Below are 18,277 nucleotides of genomic sequence, written 5' to 3'. Positions count from 1 at the left end.
AGAAATGAGAAGACAGCCAAATACCAAAAAGCCACTGAGGCCCTCAACAGTCTGCTGATCTGCGGACAAGGCTGGCCATCCACTGCCCGCTCATTTCACGGCAATTTCACAGATACCCAAGGGTGCCCAGGCCAGCCCCCCAGACTCCCCTAATTCCAGCAGCACCTTTGCTTCCCAGAGCTCTGTGTTCCTAGGTGATGGCCAAGGAAAGTTAAGTTCCATGCATGTGCACACCACTTCCTAAGAATGATGTCAGCAAAAAAAAAAAAAAACATAAAAATGTAGAAACAAGGACTATTTTTACCTCCCCAAATCACAGGCCAGACGGGAGAGAAATCCATCAATGCCAGAAATGTGGCTGAGCCTTCACACAAGATCTATTATTTCACACCTTAAATTAACGCATCTCAAAGCAATTTGCAAATGTTCATCAATTTGCAGAACATACGTGGAAGGGAGAGAAATACCTTTTTCTTTCAATACCAAAGGACACTTGCAGGAGACACAACATAGCCCAAACCACACAGATCCTCAAACACGTTCCTTTCAAGCACAGTGTAGCAGAAACTGTGATAGAAATGGAAATGAACGAGGAAAAAAAAAACAGGCATGGGACTTAAATGACGAGTGACAAGAAGCCGATGTAGAAATGATGTTGTCAGATATTCAGAACTGAGAGTCAGGCCTATGGTGACTCCCCATCGTCAGGGGTCAGAGTGCTGGGATCTGGAGGTGCCAACCTGTATTTAATCCTGGATGATTCACCAGGGTCCTCCACTCTCCACCCTCTCACTCCCTGCTTGTTCTAACCCAAGAAGAGGGAGGAAGTATTCTTCTCCTTTGGACAATTGTTTTGACACTTATGAAAAGTATCTGTGGCACTTGGAAAGGAAAGAAAAAATGTGAACTCCTGCCCTTTCTCTCTGGTAGCCCTAGCCCTGGGCATTGGTCATCAGCTCCAGACGTGCTCGCGTGGACAGGGAAAGCCAACAGCACCTTCAGGAAGACCTCTCCCAGGTCTGGAGCAACCCAGCCCTGCAGGGTTGCTGTCTTAAAACACTGGGCTTTGCAGCAAGAGAGAGTGAGACAAGCATGACAAAGGCAGCCAGATGCAGTTTAAGGTTGAGAACTTCAACTCTGGAATCACAGACATGGATTCGAATCCTGCCTTTGCCATTTGCCAGTTTATGATCCTGCCCAAGCTACTTAACCTCCCTCTCTATAAAACCAGGATAACAATACTAGACCTTAGCACCAGGCTTGGCACACAGTCCATAGCAACTGCTACTTTCCAAATTCAATGGGAAGACCATAGGCTCTCCTCAGACAAGCATGGGTTCAAACCCAGGCTCTACTACATATTAGCATCAGATCTTTGGCACATTATTGAATCTCTCTGTGCCCCAGTTTCCTCATCTGTAAAACAGTCATGATGCCAGCTCCCATCTCATGGTGTCAGTGAGTGGACTGAGTGAAATAAGGCCATTAAAGCTTTTACCACTATGCCAGGGTATATCCTCAATAAATGGTGACCATTGATCGTAATGCCTCTTTGACAAAATTATGCAAGTTATTTCATGTCTCTAAGCCTCGGTTTTCTCATCTGTAAAATGGAAATAATAACCTCTATCTCACGGTGAGAATTAAATGAACAGACATGTGGTAAAGGACTCAGCATCCAGTCTGCACCTTAGGAAGTCAAATGTCACGTCCCGGGTACAATGGAAAGGAGGAGGAGTGTGAAGTCAGGCAGGTGACTCTGGATTCTGCCTCTACCTCCTCTTAGCTGTCCAGGACGTGGGCTTGACCTCCTTGTGCCTCAGTTTCCTTGTGCATAAAACTAAAGCCATTTTCTGCAGCAGAAGGCCACTGGGACATGAACAACCCCAGCACAGAGTAGGCACTCCGTAAATGTGAGTTTCCTCCCCTTCCCCTCCTCCTTCCTTGCTCAAACCCACCAGTCCCGCCACCTGGGAAAGCCAGGCGCCCCATTTCTGGAAACCTGAACAGCTCTAAATCCAGAGCAACCTGGGCCACTGCTTAAGTCTGAGACTTTATTTTGTGGAGATAGAAACTACTTTTTAGTCATTTCCGAAGCAGACGGGACAGCAGAGGCTGACAAACCACAGGGACCATTTTAAATCCTGGGCCTTTTCTTCTGGGAAGTTAGGCAAGAACCTTCCCAAATGTTTGCCCGTGGGGCGCTCTGCCAGGGAGTGACTCATTCCACGGCTCCCCACAGGCGTATTTTATTTGGGGGTGGGGGATACAGGGAGCGCCTGGCCTTTATGGGGGAAAGGGAGGCAGCATTTCCAGCAAACCCAGAAGGTGTATTTTTTTTTTTTTTTCACTTTTCAGGACAAAAAAAGAAAAAGAATGTGGGTCTTTTTTGTTTCCTTCCAGGTTTTGTTTGCTAAAAGAAAATGTCCAAAGTTCATTTGGTGAGCTTGCCATGTTGGGAGCAGGCGCTTCCAGCCGGCTCTGCGTCCTTTTCAATGAAATTCTTCTTCCATTAGCGACACAGTTTCGAAGCGTGCCTCCAGGATTCGCCTGCGCATACTGTAAACCAAACTCCTACGACGACATTTTCCCCTCACAGAGGCAAGCTGAATTTTGAAAATTCAGAGGAACTAGGGAGCACCAGAGTTTTTAAAGTTTGCTATAAAGAAATTAAGATGTTTGACCGCAAAGATGTTCAATATTTATAAAACGCGCAACACACACAAACTATTAGTCAGAACTGCAAAGACAGACCTTAGAAGCCAGTGTCCCAGGTGTCCCAAGCCTGCTGTGATCAATGTTACTGTCTTGGGGGTTTACACTTGGAGCCCTGACAAGTCAGGCAGAAGAATATCTATCTCCTTAGCAGGGCAGGCACATACACTGAGAAGTCTAGGTCAGCCTCCCAGGCCTGGAGAAAGGGATAAGATGTGGCCTGGCTGGAGAAAGCCAAGAACAAAAGCCAGGGAACCCAGCTGGGTACTTAGAGCAATTGAACACTAGTCTTCTGGTGCCTGGCGGAGGGGCCCACCACAGCCCCCACCTAACCTGTGTGTCCTGGGAGGGTCGGCCCAGAGCCCTGATAGGGTCTGGCTCCAAGACCTCCACCCCTGCCAGGTGCAGCCAGGCTCTGCGGGTCTGTCCTCCGACCCTAAAATCAGGCCGGGCCCGGCCCCGGCCCACGCCAGGCTGCTTCTCTCCGCGGGCTCCCTGGCTCCGGGCAGGGCAGGCACGTCGGGCGCTTAGGCCTCGGTAATAAACACCCTCGCACACTCCCGCGCACAAATCACACACTCACAGCCACGTAGGCACACTTTTGCCTTCCCGGGCTCACTCAAGTGCTCACAAGTCACTCTCGAACACTCACACACGTGCGCGCGCGCACACACTCCCCAAGACCCGCACACACTCCGCCAAGCGCGGGGCACCGTCCTCGGACCAAAGAGAACACTCCAGAAACGGCTGAGCGGGAGCCATGCCCACCTCCCCGCGCTCACCACACCACACCACACCACACGCCGGCCGCCCCGACGTGCACACGCACACACGCCGGCCAGCACAAGCCCGCGGCGCGGACGGACACCGCCGCCACGCCCGCCCGCGGCGGCCACGGACACCCGCGCGTCCTCCCGCGTGCACAGCCTCCCGCGCTGCCCCGGGCGCGCGCCGCACTCGGCCGGGTGTGGGCGACGGCCCCGCGGCCCGGCCCCCGCCCCTCCCCGACCCGCGCGGGCCCGGCCCGGCCCGGCCCCGGCCCTAGGCCACTCACCGGCGGGCGGGCGAGCTCGGCTGCCGGCGGGAGCTCCGGCGCGCGGACCGGCGGCCGGCCGGAGCGGCGGGTCCCACACGAGTTGGCGGCGCCGCGGCCGCACGCTCGTCCGCTCGGTTCCGCCGCCGCTGCCGCCTGCGCGGGCCGGCGCGCGCGCTCCCGCCCCTCCCCGCCGCGGGGCCGCGCCGCCCCCTGCGCTCGTGCGCGCTGCCGGCACGCAGGCTCCGGGGGGCGACCCGGCTGCGCCCTCCCCACGCCCGGACCCTTTCACTCCGCCACGCCTTGGGACGGCGCGGGGGCCGCCCTCCCCATTTCAAAGGTGGAGAGACTGAGGCCCAGACCCACACAGGAGGTCAGGGCCAGCATCTCCCCTCTTCGTGGGCTCTAGACACTTAGGATCAGGGTCTGCAGACACCCGTGGACCCCTCCCATGCATCACTGTCTTCCCCGTCACCTAACATCGCTCCTGTCACAGTGCTAGTCATACTGAAATTGGTCCACCAACAAGCACTTATTGTGCACCAGCTGGATGCAGGCACTGAAGGAGGCTCCCGATGAAGTGAAAGCCCTGCTCCCTGCCCTCAAAGCAGCCAGCGCCTCCTCATCTTGAGCTCCCCACTTCCTGTGGCCCCAGGCACCAGCAAGAGTCCATGTGCGGAGGTTTCTGGAAGTAGTAAAATACTCCACTAATGAATGCTTAACACCCCCTCTGGAAGTCAAAGCCTCCATGGGGCCCAAGGATGGCAGCTCAGTTCCCTGCTTCACCTCCTAAGGGGACCCTAATTCCTCAGAGAGGGGCCACTCCTGGCTGGGACAGGTCCTGTTTCCACCCTGGCTGCCTTTCCTCCACATTCAAAACTGTGCAGCATCCCCAGGAGGGCGAGAACCAGAGATAGTGACTGCCTGTCAGCTGCCCAACTTGTCGCAGTGCTGTACCGGGCACAGGGTGAATTCCCGCTGGGCTTCTGTTTGCCCGGTGAGAGAAGGTGCTTCAACTGGCTGTGACCTATTAATATAGTAATAGTGACAGCAACTGAGCACCCACTGTGTGTGCCAGACTTGCTGCTGCACACGCTGCCTGCCTGATGGGGTTCAGTCCCAGCTGCTCTCTGAAGGAGGTATGATGCTACCCTCATGCCCATTTTACAGATGGGCTTGACGAGGTTTAGAAATGAAACTTAGAAAAGCAAATTTCTTTTGTTCAGAGTCACCCAGCTGGTAAGGGGTTGGTTGAGCTGGAAGGTGGACCACAGATAGTCTAATTTCAGTGCCTGGTGCCTAATCACTAGGCAGCCCTGCCTCAAGAACAACACAGCCTTGGGCTGCTTGTGCAAGAATGGGGCAGACAGGGTGGCAGCTGGCCCAGAGGAGCCAGCCTAGTCCCAGCTCTTGTGGATGAAAATGCTGACATCACAATCAACAGGGAGGAAGTGGATCATTCTGCAAATTGTTTAAGCCATTTAGTTGGGGATCCGTTCACAACCTTGCCTCACAGGATATATACCATAATAAATGTCAGATAGATTGAAAAGTTAAATGCAAGAAATAAACATTGCAAAAAATAATAGGAAGAAATAGAAGTTCTGAGATAGTGTGTTATTACAGTGTTACTAGCAGATCAGAGATGTTGGCCATATTCCTGCAGCGAACAGTTCATTCGCTCACCTGACACATATCTGTGAGCACCTTTCACAGGCAAGGTATGTTTTTCTAGGCACTGGGACGCAGGAGTGAACAAAATATAGCCTTGACTCTCTTGGGGCTCCAGTCTGGTGGGGCAGTGGGAGGAAGACACAGCAAATATCTGGCATTTAAAGGGTAATAAGTTTGGTAGAAAAAATAAAGCAGGGAACGATTAGGAGGACCCGGGGGTGCTTTTCCATGGCTGGTGGTGGAGTAGGCCTCTCTGATGAGGTGACATTTGAGCTGAGGCCTATATGAGGGAGTAGGGGAAGTGACACTGTGTTTTGGGCAGATCCCATGCTCGGAGAACCATCCTAATTAACTACAGAGCAAGAACTGGAGACTCCCCCTAGGAGGAAAAGTGGGGAGCAGTGTCAGAACACCAGGAAGAGAAGGAATGGGCCCCCCACATATCTGTCCCCACATATCTCTCCTGTTTGCGAAGCCCTTCCCCAGCCTCACAGAACCCCTTTTATAGCTACTTGTAATGTCCTTATTTTCTAGTTGGGAAATTAAGGCTCAGAGAGGTCAAGCAACATGTCGCAGATCACACAGCCATTGGTAATCAGCAGAGGTAGGTCTGGCTGCAGACAAGCTTATATCTGTGGCTGAGTGTCATGTCAGGGGAATAAAGAAGCACCCCCCCCCCCCAACTGTAATTCAGGAATGGGAGGGGGTGGGGCCTTTACTATCAGCTTCTAGAGCCAGCGGGGTGCAGCAGCAGGACTTGAGGGATGCGGTGGGAGAAGTCACCCCCATCCCCCATTCCTGGCCTTCCTCCTTCTCCCCTCTGTCTTCCTTCCCTCTGGCCTGGGCCCTATGCAGATCGTCCCAGCCCCTGGTAACATGCTGTGGGGGGAATGGGGGAAGGAATCACGTTTAATCTGCCCAGAGACCCTCAAGTTTCCTGCAGCACCCCTACCACCCTGGCCAGCGCAGGAGTGGAGGGAAAAGGTACGATGCAACCTAAGCCCCACTCGACTTTTGTTTTTAACTCAAAGGAGTTTTTAGTGAGTCCCAAAATGAGTCACTGTGAAGAGCTGCTTCACAAAATGACTCCCAGAACTAGAACCAACATCTCCCTGTGTGCAGGGCCTGACACACTTCCTCCTGCGGTGGCATTTTGTGAATCTGGTCTGGGAGAAAGTCTCTCTCTGTTCACCCCCAAGAGTTTCAGGATTCAGCTTGTGTCGTTTCATTCTTTCTCTGCGTTAGGGAAGAGGAACCAGTGCTTGCTGGGCACGCTCTGTGCACCTGGCTCTGCGGGAGACATTTCATTCTCACAGTGCTGCTGTAGAGAGGGGTCAGGATTTATGTTTTACAGATGGAGAAACGAGGCTCAGGAAACAGCCAGCACTCGAATCCAGGTTTACTCAAGGCCTATATTGTTGTCAGTACTAGGGGGAGTGTGCAGTGGGGGAGACAGGGGAGGCATGAGGAGGAACTGGAATCAGACCATGTTCCTTTGAAGGCCCTTTGTCCAAATGTCTTCTTGCCAGCTTTCTGGCGATTGTTTTGGTTTTTTGTTTTTGTTTTCTTTTTGTTTTGTTCTTTTTTTTTTTTTGAGACAAGTCCCCGCTCTGTTGACTGGGCTAGAGTGCCATGGTGCCATCACAGCTCACTGCAATTGCAAACTCCTGGGCTCAGAAGATCCTCCTGCCCCAGCCTCCCAAGTAGCTGGGACTACATGCGTGCACCACCACACCTGGCTAATTTTTCTATTTTTTGTAGAGACAGGGTGTCACTCTTGCTCACGCTGGTCTCGAACTCCTGACTTCAAGTGATCCTCCTGCCTTGGCCTCCCAGAGTGCTAGGATTACAGGGGTGAGCCACCTCGCCCGGCCATGATGGAGTATTTGTGGGGAGAGAGTCCCAGTTTTCCCAGGAGGTCTCACTGGCTCTCATCATCTGAGTCTGATTATAATAACACCCGCTTTCACTCTGAAAGTGTATTGGTTTGGATGATCAACCTCTATGGTCACCCTGGTTGTGTGCAAAGGCCATTGCATTGGAGGATTCATTTTTTACATGATTCCAAGTATGACATGGGGGCCTCTTGTCTGCTGGGTCCTTCTCCACATGCTGATGTCTGCGTGTCCAGCCGAGAACTTCCACCAGAGTTTAAGCAGTTGAGTTACGTTTTCAGAAGCAGCAAACCCTGCTGGCTGGGGAAAGAGTTAGGACCCTCCCCACCTCTTCCACAGCTCTTCCTGTGTGACCCTGGGCCAGTTCCCGACTGGCAAAATGGGGGTAGGTCTTCAAGAGCCCTGTTGACCTTGACCTTCTAGAATTTCACCGTGGGAAATTTTGATAAGGATGGGGATGCAGGAAACATCACACCATCATTTTGGCTCACTTTTTAAAGTAGCAAACCCATTTTTAGCTATTTCAACTTTAAAGATGTCTAATTAATTAATTATTTTTATTTTTTTCTCTATTACCACCACCACCCTAATTTATTTTTTGAGTAGATAATAATTGTCCACAGTTCAAAATTCAAAAGGTACAGAAGGGCACATAGCGAGAAGTATCTTTTCCAGCCCTGACCCCCAGACACCTGATTCTTATCCCTGGAGGGAACCAGTATCGCCAAACACACTCTTCCCGATGTGTTTTTTGTGTGTATGTGTATGTGGACATGTATGTGTATGCACATATATTTTTCGTATTTTTTTTTTGCACAAATGATAGCATACGATCCACACTATTATACACTTTATGTTTTCATCACTTCTTGGAGACCATTTCTATCAACTCCATAAAGAGCTTCCTTTTGTATGACTGCAGAACTTTCCAAAATATTTGCATTTAATCCACACTGATCAAGCACCTGCTCTGTGTACCGTTCTAAGCATTGCAGAGGTAAGAGCAGTTTCAGCCATAGCCCCTTCCCTCAAGGACTTGCCATCTGGTTGGGGGACAGAAGACATCAAAGGGGCAAAGAAGAGCGATCTCTCCACTGGTACCCATGCGCGTGCGTGAGGTTTGGCTTTGGGTTAACAGTTTTTTTATTCTCTGTTCCAGGCATCTGTAGAGTTGTTGAAAGAGCCCAGACATGGGTCCTTTTGAGGCTTGGAAAAAACCAGTCTGTCTCTTCTTCACAGTGAAAATTCCTGCAATCCATTTCCCCATTCTGGGCCTCAGTTTTCTCATCTGTAAAATGGAGGCAGTCAGCTTCTCCTGCAGAATCGGGGTGGTTACATGATACCGTATTCCTGAAAATGCTCAGTGAGCTCAGTGAAGAGGTGAACGCTGTGCTCCCGGGCTAGCAGCTGAGGCCAGGCTCTAAGAAATAACGCACTAAGTGCAGGGTGTCCTCACTCTTCCTGCGGGAGGGAAGCATTTTGTAAGCCTTTCCTGCTTTGCTGATCCTGTGACAGGGCCTGCTAAACGGTTATCTACTCCCGCCTTTGGCAGGACTGCTGCCAACTCCGAGTTCTGGCTTGACAAGGTAGACCCCACACCCAGGAGGCCCCTGGAATGTGGAAACAACCAAAGTTAACCATCTTAAATTAAGGCAGGGAGGGCCTTTGGGGATTATCAACCTACGCTTCACAGATAGGACTTGCTCAAGGCCATGCAGCCAGCAAGAGGCAGAAATGCACATTTCCACATCCCTGAACTTCTCTCCACCACCCTCCAATACTTGCTATTTCCACGAACAGATTCAAATTCTAATGACCCATGACAAGCACCAAGGACTGCGCCTTTCTTAGCTATGCTTTGAGGTGGCAATTGTCGCCCATTTCACAGATGAGGAAAGTGAGACTCAGAGACTGTTAATACTGAAATATCAAAGGAGTTGGCTCTATGTCAGTCCCCAAGAGAAACACTCAAAACCACTGTGCTCCGCAGTGAAAGAGTTGGCGGTTCTGGCTGCTCGGGGACAACAGACATGGCAGTGGGGAACTGTGGGGTGCTACTTTGGCCTCTGAAGGAATTTCATAAGCTCACAAAACACTGGGACTGTGGCTCTGCTTTGCTTTGCGGACACCTGCTCTCTCCTGATATTGAGCTGAATGAGACTATCTGTCTCTCTCCACCCCTGTGGTGGGGGTGGGGGTGGACTCGCCTTGCCCTCCTGCACCTGCCCAGAGCCTGGCACAGGGAAGACCCAAGATGGGTGGCATGACCAGTCCCTGCACACCCAGGAGGGTCCTGGGTAATGCCTGCTGTCCCGGCATAATTAATGGCAGTGCCCGCTTTCACACTCAGAAGTGTCCTGGATTAGACAATACATTATATGGCCACCCTGAACTTCATGAAGCAGTAGCTGGCCAGGTGAATCAATAAATGAGCAAATAGATCATCTCAGTTAGGCACTGAGTTCTGCACTTACATAGTACACGCATCAGCTCCGTGATGAGGGTATCGGTGTCTCTGATGAGAAAATTTGTAGATGAGAAAACTGATGCTTTGAGAGGCTAGCCAATGTGTCCAAAACACACTTCATAAAGGAGTGGAGGAATAAATGAACTGAGTCAGCTGGGTCTCACTCTGGTTGTATTTCTCTCCCAGGCATCCAGGTAACCCCTAAGTTTTGGGAGACAAGTGAGAGGATCCAAGCACCCTTCCTGAAACTCCTGGCACCTGTGGCTGAGGTATGTGTCCTCCTCTGGGCTTGAGGCTCCGTCCGCATGCCCCACAGGGCTGGCTGCTCTCAAAGGAGATGGAGGCAAGGGGCCCCTTGGATTTAGGGCCGATGATGTCATCTGTCCATCAACCCCAAATCCCAAACTCAAGGCAAATGCTCCAAAGGAAGAGGTGGGCATTGGCTGTGGGTTTCTCAGCCCTGTCCCCCATTTGCTGGGAAGGGGGATAATTTTTCTGAGCATCGGGACACGCTAGGCTTGTCTTGGGGGTGGGGTGGGGAGGAAGAGGGAAGGAGCGGGGACCAGAGAAGGTTTGATCAGTCTTATTTGAGAAGGGGCTCGCAGAGGTCTGGGCACTGCCACTCCCGACCCCCAGCCCCAAACCAGCCTCCACACCAGGAGTGGAAGCGGCAGCACGCGTGAGCCCTGCGTGGCCCAGCGCTGCAGGCTTTGGGCTCTGAGCCAAGTTGCTCACCCAGACCCCTGGGGCAGATGGCCATTTGACCCCACCCATTCTGCCTGAAGCCTGTTGCCAAATACCACAGCCCCTGCTCTGCAGCCGGCCTCCCAGAACCGGGCTGGGGCCAAGAGGTCTTGACAGAAACTCAGCCTTGGAGCCAATCAGAGCAGGGTCCAAAGCTGGGCTCCGCCACCTCCTAGCAGCATGGCCTTAAACAAGTCACTGCACCTCTCAGAGCCTCAGTTTCCTCATCCGGAAATTACGGTGATAACATCTTTCTCAGAAGGTTAGGTTTCACTATGGGAAGACAGCAAGCCAGCGTGTAGCTGAAAATATTAACACCAATTGTTTACGAAGCTCAGAGCCTGGCATTGTACATTTTCCATATATCATCTCATTTAACCATCCCAACAAGCTATGGGGGGGTGTCAGCATCATCTCCCATATTGCTGGGTATTTGCCTCAGTTTTCCCAGCTGACAGAAAAGTCTCAGAGAGGTAAAGTGCCTTGCCTAAGGTCACACAGCTGGGACATAGGGAAGCTGCAATTCATAATAGTTATTCAGATACATTTAGCTGGCACAGCTAGCCCCAGAAAACAATACTCCAAAATGAAGGCCTCAGAAATAAGTTTTCCTCTGACCTTCCCCTGCCTTCCTATCTCTCCGTCCCATTCTCCCCCAAGGTTAGTCATAAAACCTGGAATCTCTCTTCCCCAAGGCGGGTCATAGAAACCAGAACCCCCTTTCCCCAAAGCCGGCTATAAAACCGGAAAATATTACTTAACTTTTCCTCCACCTTTCCATGTAAAAACCGGCCATAAAGAAATCATCTGACCTGCCTTTTTGACTGTGGGTCATAAGACCCCCGTTCCCGATTGGGCCCTGCCCCATGCCCAGCAGGAAGGAATGCTGCTCAGAGAGGGCGGAAGAATCCAGAAAGACAGGCCTTGCTGGGTTTCCCCCGCTCAGTCCATCAGCATCAGACATGCCCTTTCTTCCAGTCATATTTCTACACGACTGTCCATACTTTATCAAACCTAAGCATAAAAATGGGCGATTTCCCCTCCATCTCTGGGTCTTCATTCTGAAAGCTCCCGTGGACACGTTAAATAGATGTTTGCCTTTGCTCCAATCAATCTGCCTTTCGTGAGCTGCTTTTTCAGAGGGAGCTTTCCCTTCGCCCCATAGTCTCCTCTGGAGAATAAGTGTAATAATCCCACGAGCCACTTCCCACTACTGGCAAGTCCCATACTACAGGCCTTTATTTAAAGAAAAAATAAATACCTCATTTGCAGCATTTGCCGATTTCTGTGGTGTAAAATACTCCCACCATGGCTGATATAAAGCTACCAACAACTGCCTTGCAATTCCCAGATATTTAACCAGCAGCTCTTATTTAACAATCAGCTCTTGCCAGCCAATGCAGACCAGCTCTAGCATAACGCTCGTCCTATCTCTGCCCCTCCAGCCCCTCTAAAGGGATAATCCTCATCTCAGAGGCTTAAGATTCAGTTTTCCTTTGCCAAGCAAGAAGGCAGGCGGCCAGTACTGTGTGCCCACCGCGTGCCAGGAACTATGCTGTTGCCCCCAACCTGGGACCCTTTTAATCTTAACAACTCATCAGTGAAGGTATTTGTGATCTGCATTTAACAGGTGGGGAAATTCAGGCTCAAAAAGATAACACTGTCCAAGGTCACCTAGAAAGGAAACCCAGGAGTTAGGACTCACACCCACGTCTGCCTGACAAGCCTCTTCACGCTGAAGCACTCTGAGTCAGTTTCTCCACCTGTAGGAGAAGGAATTGGACAAATTACTTTCTAATGATCCTTTTGGGCCTAATGAGCCACAATTTTAAGATTCCAAGAGTGTGGTGGGGTGGGGGTGGGGGGGGGAGACTTACATCAATGGAATGAATAAATCCCCAAGGGAAGAATTTCATACCTTACCAGGGAGAGGGGTGCAGGAGCGGAGAGACTTCCAACTGTACCGGGGCGTATGTACCGTGATGCGGAGAACCTACCTGGATTCGAACCTCAGCCCCTCGACTTCCTGGCTGTGTGACCCTGGGCTAGTAGCTTCACCTCTCTGGTTGATTTTGGTCCTGCTAGTAGTCTGCCCTGTTGTTCTAGAAGCCTAAAAGGGCAGGGAAGGATCCCCAGCATGAAAACCTTTGCACCTGGTAGACGTGGCGAAAGTTCTTCTCCCTTGACAAACCATCCTGAGTTCGTTCCTTTTCCAGCCCTATCTCCCTAGTGAGTTTAGCAAAAGCCAACGCTTTTTCTCCCTGGCCGAGAAGCCCCTAGCAGCTGAAAGGGGAGGGGGAGGACTGTGGTTTCTGTTTTCAGCGGCAGAAGCCAAGCCCCTCCCTGTCCCCCTCCGTCTGGGCCCATCTCCCTCAGGCCTGCACCGGTTAGCTGGTCGGCTCAGGTTTCCGAAGGCCTGTGTTCCCAGAGGGGGCATTAAGGATGGAGGAATGCAGGGCCTGCCTGTGACGTGTGAGGGGCTGTGCAGAGAAGTGGTCTGGGGGAGAGCCCCCCCACCTGCCAGCTGCATCCCAGCCCAGCCCCCACTGGAGAGCAAGAGAAAGGAAGCGGAAAGGAAAGCGATCCAGCAGGCTCTCTGAGGACTTCCTGCACTCCCAGGTTAAGAATTCATGTGTGGGGGGTGGGAGGCAGGGAAGCCTCAGCCATTTGGAAAGCACGAAGGCGATGGTTAGTTGGGGCCTTGAAACAACCGCTCTGGGTCCAGTGCAAGGGCACGTTCGGGTATAGATGGCCGGGCATGAGTGTTTACTGAGCAGCTACTGCCTTCTGGGCATCATAAAAGCCCGTTTACCTATGTAACCCAACTATAAGGGGGCCTTCCTGCTCCCAGCCAAAGACCAGTCTCCGCAGAAAGTTACAATCAAGAAAAAAAGGAAGCAACGAACCAGTAAGCAGAGGCGTGGGATTACAAAACATTATCCAACCCCATCCAACTCCCAACTGCTGCAGAGCAAAGCAACTCCTTACTGAGGTTCTTTTGGGTTGCCGGAGAGGGGCCTAATCAGTTTCCTTGGGGGTTTCTTGTTTTTTGGTTGTTGTCATTGTTGTTGAGACAGAGTCTCACTCTGTTGTACTGGGTAGAGTGCAGTAGTCATTGTACTTCACTGCAACCTCCAACCCCTGGGCCCAAGCAATCTTCTTGCCTCAGCCTCCCAAGTAGCTAGGACTACAGGTGTGCACCACAACACCTGGCTGGAGTTTTTTTTCTTTTTGGTGGAGCCAGGGTATTGCTCTTGCTCAGGCTGGTCGCAAACTCCTGAGCTCAAGCAATTCTCCTGCCTCAGCCTCCCAGAGTGCTAGGATTACAGGCAGGAGCCACTGCCTGGCCGAGGGGGGCTAATCAGTACATCCCACAGACAAGCTCCCCAAAGCCTGCCTGAGACACCACCGTCTCTCTCCAAAGCCTGCGCCCCCCCCCCACACCTGCTCTCATCTCTCCTCAACTGCGTCCCCACCTCTGTCCGCCTGGATTTCTGAGTCTCTGCTCATCACTGGGGCATCATAAACTCTGGCTTTCTCAGGACGGCACAGGTTTATGGCTGTTTACTACAAACAGTGCCTCTTTCATGCTCAAAAGTGTCCTGGGAGAAGCATAAATGACACGGTCTCCCTCCTCACTCACCACTGACCTCTGGTTTCTGCCAAAGCCCTGCCGCTGAGCAGGCCGGCAAGCAGAGGACACCCCTCAGAAGGCGAGGGAGGCAGCAGGGCTCTCCCACGGCCACCATGCGGTACTGACCTCGCCAATCAATTCCCCCATTCTGTAGATGAGGAAATGAAGTCCCAGAACTTAGCACCTGCTCAAAGTCAAACATCCAGTACGTCCCAAAGCTGAGATTCAAACTCAGCTCTGCCAGAGTCTGAAGTCCTCGCCGTTCCCACGATGCTGGGTCGGCGTGGCCGGCAGGAGAGGATCAGCTTGGGACACCCTACATTTCCAAGGGAGAAATCAACAGGCTCCCTCGTGCTGCATGTGGAGACCCTGAGGCCCAGAGAGGGTCTGTGCCTTACTCAAAGTCACAGTGCATCAGCGGCAGAGCTTGTGTTAGAATCTTATTCTTAAAATGTCCCTGAGTTTTTCCTGAGCAGACCGGAAGCCTCAGTGCCACTCCAGGGGCAGGACGTGGAGCCAGGGTCACTAGTGTATCCACCTCCCACTGTGTTGGTCCTGCCCATATGTCTGAGTTTCTGCCTCAATTTTCCTGCCCAACAGACTCTCTAGAGCCCCTTGACTCTCTAGAACTTCTCTTCCTGGCCCACCCTTGCCAGCCCCTCTCCAAAGAACGTGCGGCCTGGGCCCAGACCCTTAGTAGGGGCCCCAAGTAGATGTCGTGGGCCCAGGAGAAGAGGAGCATCCGGACCTGGGAAACTCCCGCTGCAGTGCACGTTCATCTGAGTCAGCAGTGTGGAATGCCACATCAGAGAGGTCCTGTGTTACCCAAGCTTAGTGGCACTCAAGACTCTCTCTGCTCTCATCTCCGACCCCTGCCCCCGTCCTATGCTCCAGCCATACCGTTCCGCGTATTCCATGCTGCTTCTGGTCATGAGGCTTGAGCACACGCTGTTCCCTCTGTCTACAGTGCCGGTTCTTCCCCTGTCAGAAGAACTCCTATTCATCTGTCAGGACCAAAATCAGATGCCCCTTCCCAGGGCATTAATAATCAGCTGGCAGACAATGTGGGATACTATGGATTGTTTATAGCCTTGTCCTTTCTGATTGGTCAGTGACTGTGACAAACAGGTTGTTAAAGAGTTAGACTTCACCCCCAGCCTCTCCTCCTGTGAAGTCTTCCCTGACCCCAGGCAGGGTCCTCCTTCTCTCCCTGGGGCCCCCGTGTGTATCCTCTGCTGCAGCCTCTCCCATGAGCTGCCCCTGCCGGCTGGCGCTGCCTGCCTCCCTAGACCGTGAGCTCCTGAAGGGCAGGGACCCGTGGCTGGTCCAACATGGCATCTCCCCAGGGCCAAGCCGGTGCCCAGGCAAGAGCACTAGCAATTTGGGCACAGGGTCTACTCCTTGGAAGGGGGCTTCTAGAAACTGAGGCAATGCTGGGAAACTTCATGATAACTGCCGTTCCTTGATGGGAGGCACTTCCCGTGGGCTGTCGTATCACCATGTGCCTCGTAGCAGCTCGTCCCTTCCATCTGATAATTATCAGTCCCATTTTACAGTAGGAGAAACCAAGGCACTAAGAGGTGAGAGACATTAGTCAAGGTCACACAGCAAGTAAGGGACGGGAACTAGGATTTGAACCCAGGTCTAAATCTGAAGTTCCTGCTCTTTCAATGCAGTCTCTTTGAACCCCAGGCAGCTGTGTTTGGGCAAGCAAGGACAGTCTTAGCTTAGGGGACTCTCCCAGGCCTGTCAGACCCCTGCCAGGACAGAGAGGGGGTTGGGCAATGAACACGGTTCTTCTGTCCACAGGCAGGGGCCAGGAGGGCTGCACAGGATGGGTCGACCCTTTGCCCCGAGCCCCACTTCTCCAGATCAATCTTGGCCTTTAGCTACCATTGGTGTAAATTCCAGATAAAGATACCAGGAAGCAGTTTTGCAAGAGATGTGGGATTTTCCAAGACAAACCAAAAAGTGGAGACACAAATGTCCCCCCCACAGGGTCACATTAGCGCTGCCCACTGAGAATGTCCTCTCTGACCCAGAGACCACCCACATGCCAGACTATTGGTTGTTCTCAAGGGGACTTCAAGGTGGCTTGGCGGAGCCAGCGCAAGCCTTGAGCCGTAAGATCGGGGTTCAAATCCTGAACCCGATGCTTAACCTTGGCAAGCCACTTTACCTTTTTTACCCTTGCGGGCTTTGTAAACAAAGGGATTGTTGGGAAAATTAAATGGGATAGTAAGTGCTAAGTACCTGGCACAGGGTTAATGTTCCCTCCACAAATGGGGGCCGAATAAGAGTCTAGAACAACCCTGTCCCTGCAGAGAAAGTCCCTGCTCCCCTTCCCTGCCGATCTTGGTAACCTACGAATTCCCCAGGTAAGAGCACCACGTCTTCTTGCCTTAATACGATCAGTCTAACCTCAGGCTCGTGGGCGGGGAAAGCACAGTTTCCCCTTTCCTCTGCAGTCCGGAGCTTTCGCCCTCCGAGCCCACGTGGGAGGCCTTGGGTCTCTTTTAGATAAGATAATTAATTGCTCAGGAGAAAGTCCCTGTACCCTGAAAACCCTAGAAACCTGAGTCCTGCCACCTTCACCTCTGTGTGGTTTGGACTCACACTCTTCAGATCTTGGCTGAGCTACAAACCCAGTACCTGAAAATTCTAATTTATTGAACAGAGAAGTCACGCCTGGGGATGCACTGCTGCCTACCTCTACGCAGTCAGCTCCCCATGCGTGTTGAAAATGGGTCTCCCTTTGTAGAATTGCAAACTCCACACCACTTCTCAGACACCCCGGTAGAGCCGACTAAGGGACAGTCTCCCTGAAGTCCCACCACGCTCCAGGAGCTGCCTGAGCAGGCGTTTCATGCGGAAGATTCTACCCTGTGCTTCACAGATCACAAGGCCAGCTCACACCCAGAGTCTCACCTGCGACGGACGAGAGAAGCTTTGTTGTCCTCATTCTCCAGTCTGGGAAACTGAGGCTCGCAGGGTGGAGGCTGCGAGGAGGCTCACCTCGGCTCCAGCACAGAGTCAGGACAGAGCAGGGCTGGAGTGAGCTCTCCGGTGTCCCTGTGCTCGCTCCAATCTTAAGGCAGAGTTTGTAACCTTTCCCCGCAGCTCAGAAAGAGTCCCCCTGTGGTTTCTCTCATCTGAGCTCCCTGCAACCGTGTGACGTCCCAGCTCCTGAGAATGACATCCAGGGGTCCTCTGAGCTGGCCTCTGTTGACTTCTCAGCGCCCACGCCATATTCTCCTTGTGCTGCAACCCCACAGGACACCCTTCCAGGCCCCCAAATGTGACCTAGAATTGTTGTCCAGGTCAACCCCTCTGCCTCAAAGCTGCTAATGAGCTTGGGCACGGCGGTGGCCTGGGAACGAGAGTTATAAATGGGAGAGTGTACACAGGGGCTGGGCTAGGATGAGACAGGCCAGAAGCCCACGGTGCAAAATGTAAGCACACGATTCCTCAAGAAACTGACCATAGAGCTATCACCTGACCCAGCAAATCCACTCCCAGGATATCCCCAAAGAATTGAACACTGGTGTTCTAATAAAAACTTGTACACGAATGTTCATAGTGGCATTATTTGTAATAGCCAGAAGGTGGAAACAATTCAAATGTCCACCAATAGATGAATAGACGAATAAAATGTGGTCTATGCATACAGTGGAATATTATTTGGCCACAAAAAGAACAAAGTGCTGGCACACGCTGCAACATGGATGGACCTCGGACACGATGGTGAGTGAAAGAAGCCAGTGACGGAAGACCACATATCGCATGATCCCACTTATGTAAACAGTCCAGAATAGGCGAATCATAGAGACAAAGGGTAGATGAGTGGTTGCCAGGGGCTGGGCGGCGGGACATGGGGAGCGACTACTAAGGAGTACGGGGCTTTCCTTTGGGTGATGAAAACGTCCTGGAACTAGATAAATGTGATAGTTCCACAACATTGTAAATATACTGAACTGTGCACCTTAAGATGATGGAATTGGCAAATTTCACGTCCTGTGTATTTCACCCCGGGGGGGAGGGGTGGGAACGTGAGGGAGCGCTCACTTCCAGGACCCGACCCGCACTTGCACACCCCGGGGTGAGCACCGCTTTGT

At 52.1% G+C, this 18,277-nt stretch overlaps 1 protein-coding gene across 2 annotated transcripts in view; it reads right to left on the bottom strand.

Moving 5' to 3' along the window:
* The window catches only part of NEK6 (NIMA related kinase 6), a 90,010-nt gene extending 78,183 nt beyond the window's left edge, over nt 1-11,827 (bottom strand). Inside the window, exon 1 of one of the 2 annotated variants that reach the window (XM_069476769.1) lies at nt 11,790-11,827. The gene's annotated coding sequence lies outside the window, so the exon portion shown is untranslated. Of the gene's footprint in view, nt 1-3,769; nt 3,887-11,789 lie in introns of those variants that run through there. The other variant, XM_069476771.1, reaches the window with a different exon arrangement.
* Between the last annotated feature and the right edge of the window lie 6,450 nt (nt 11,828-18,277).

The sequence above is a fragment of the Eulemur rufifrons genome, chromosome 7 (assembly GCF_041146395.1).
Source record: "Eulemur rufifrons isolate Redbay chromosome 7, OSU_ERuf_1, whole genome shotgun sequence".
Classification (NCBI taxonomy): domain Eukaryota; kingdom Metazoa; phylum Chordata; class Mammalia; order Primates; family Lemuridae; genus Eulemur; species Eulemur rufifrons.
The sequence above is the reverse complement of the archived record's forward strand: the minus strand, read 5'-3'. Positions and strand labels throughout refer to the sequence as shown.